The sequence below is a fragment of the Octopus bimaculoides genome, chromosome 6, assembly GCF_001194135.2.
Source record: "Octopus bimaculoides isolate UCB-OBI-ISO-001 chromosome 6, ASM119413v2, whole genome shotgun sequence".
Taxonomy (NCBI): Eukaryota; Metazoa; Mollusca; class Cephalopoda; order Octopoda; family Octopodidae; genus Octopus; species Octopus bimaculoides.
This window is the reverse complement of record NC_068986.1, coordinates 105,747,593-105,750,764: the sequence shown is the minus strand read 5'-3', so window position 1 is coordinate 105,750,764 and position 3,172 is coordinate 105,747,593.

Below are 3,172 nucleotides of genomic sequence, written 5' to 3'. Positions count from 1 at the left end.
AGCAAGCAACGGGCCTTCAAATTCACAAAACATTGAGCAGTCGAAGGCGGTGAGCTGGCAGAAACGTTAGCACGCCAGGTGGAATGCTTAGCGGTATTTTGTCTGCCGTTACGTTCTGAGTTCAAATTCCGCCGAGGTCGACTTTGCCTTTCATCCTTTCGGAGTCGATAAATTAAGTACCAGTTGTGTACTGAGGCGATCTAATAGACTAACCCCCTCCCCCCCAAATTTCGGGCCTTGTGCTTAATGTAGAAAAAAAAAAACATTGGTCAGTCGAGCGCTATAGTAGAAGACATTTGCCCACTGTAGCTGCGCAGTGAGACTCAGCCTAGAAACACGGGGTTTCAAAACAAGGTTCTTAACCTCACAACCGTGCCTGCTGCGCTTACAAGTCCATATTGTTACCTTTAACCTGTTTCATTCATTAGACTGCGGCCATGCTGGGGTATTACCTTGAAGACATTTTTGTCGAATGTATTGACCCAGTTTTTATTTGTTTAAAAACTTGAAACTTATTCTATTGGTCTCTTTCGCCGGTTGTCAAGCAGTGGTGGTAGGGATACACATATATATGTATACATATATATACATACAAATACATATGTATATTATATTTGTATATATATATATATATATATATATATATATACACACACACACATATTTATATATACATACATGTTTACATACACACACACAGGGTGGCCTAAAAGTAGGCCTACGATTATCATGTAGGCACTTCAGTTTTCTTTTAAAACATTTTATTACACTTTAATTTCTATCTTACAATTAACTAAATTAGCATAGAATAATATTCATATTTCTTTATACTTAAGACCTAAACAGTTAATATATGTTTGGATGAGAGAGTGATAGTTGAATAATTGTAAACCTTATATATATATATATATATATATAATATTATGTGTGTATATATACCCACAAATATTCTATAATTATAAACATGATTATAATCAGGGGTGAGCTAATTGCTTCACCACACATCGAATTTAGAAATAGAAGTTAAAATGCCTTTTCCGCTACCATAAAAAATCTCCCAGACAGTAACACTTTTTTTGGTAGAGGAAAAGGCATTTTAACTCCTATTTCTAAATTCGGTGCGTGGCGAACAATTAGCTGACACCTAATTATAATTATGTTTATAATTATAGAATATTTGTATAATTTTACCTAAAAAGGTTATTTTAACGTATCGAACTACTTGGTAAAATTCTTAAATAATTGAGTAATTAACTAATTAATTTTACCCTTTTATTTAAAATTATTGAGATATATATGACGGGCTTCTTTCAGTTTCCGTCTACCAAATCCACTCACAAGGCTTTGGTCGGCCTGAGGCTATAGTAGAAGACAATTGCCTATGGTGCCACGCAGTGAAATTGAACCCCGATATATGCTGTTGGGAAGCAAGCTTCTTACCACACATAACATTTTTTTTAAAAACAAAGAGGATCAGTAAATATAAGAATAAAACCTTTCATTCATGCTTTTCTTCCTTCCTTCCTTCCTTCATTTACTCATTAATTAATTAATCTTTTCTGTAATTCTTTCTTTCACTCTGCTGTCAGTCATTGAAATATTCAGTTGATCGCATATTGCTCCAGCTGGAAGATTCGCCCTTTCCTCTACTCAGCCCAGAATCATTTATTAGCTATTGGTCTTAGTTTTGAGGATTTGCCTTACTCTCCATGCAGGGCCTGCGATTTGACGAGGATGCTTTTTAAAGGCTACACGGGGGGATTTATCTCAGAGCGCAGACAGCTCGGAACAAATAGTTCCGGATATTCATACAGTCCGTGGCGTAAATAACAGGGAAGCAAGGGAAGCGACCGTTCCTTCCGAGCACACTTTTGGCACCATTTATAAAATATATAATCAAAGAATTAAGAAGTGTTTGATATGTGTCACAGTACCTTTTTTCCATGTGCTCGCCCTCCACCCAACTTTTGATCCTGGGTTCACCCCTGTATACAGTTCCACCAATCTACCATCAGCCACAAAAGGATAAAAAATATAAAAAAATTCGAAGTTTGACTTCAGTTGAATTTGAACTCAGAAAGGCAGATTACAAGTATCATAACAAGTACTGCAGCATATTTTATCCAACGCTTTAACGACTCGGCCATTTTATTCAATTTAAAAACAAAAAACACTAATTTCATTAATTTATTCTTTGACTTGTTACAGTAATTTTAACTGCGGCCATGCTGGAGCACCGCTTTAAAGGGTTTTAAGTCGAAGCAGTCGACCCCCAAAACTTATTCTTTGTAAGCCTAGTACTTATTCTATCGGTCTCTTCTGCCGAACAACTAAGTTATGTTTATATTTCCTTCACGAGGCATGCCAGGCTCACGAGGGCTGGTTACCCGGTTTCCATGGCGTATGTATTCCCAACCTGGACGGGACGCGAAATTTTTTCCCACGAGAATTCCGGACCCCAATAATGGACTCATTTACATACAGCCAATCAGAGCTCATCTTGAAAATCCTCATACTGTGTAACTACTACAGTACAATCAGTCTGGCATAGAATGGTGTATGCCACACTGTGAGTACAGCATAGCAGGTCTCATATAAGCACCACATTCCACCCCCACTACCATCTTCATAGATCAATTGAGCACCATCTCTATATGGTGCTAACTTTAGGTACCTATGCTCAGACTGAGATTAGTGATACTGCATGTACCCATTGATATATGCAAGGAGGGCGCAATACGACACAAAGCCATGTTGATTACGATGTTTCCAGATCAGCACCAACATTTTAAATTAGGAATGTACAAAATCAGTTAAAAAATTAGGAAAACACTCTCATTTACATTCTCTCGCTATCCATTCACTTTATACACTAAATTTCACATTTGTTACCCCTATTAACCCGTTTAGAACAGTTAGATTTTGCTATAACGCACATTTTCCACTGAACTCAACCAGAGTATTTTAGTGACTAGGTGGACACTAGTTGAGCTCTGATTGGCTGTATGCAAATCAGTTCATAGTTGGGGTCCGGAACTCCCGTGGGTGGGGGTGGGGGGAAATTGCAGACGGGACGCCAGTCTGTCGCAGGGTTACTCATTTTTGCGAGCAACGTGAAATGAAGTGTCTTGCTCAAGAACACAACGCGTTGCCCGGTCCTGGAATCGAAACC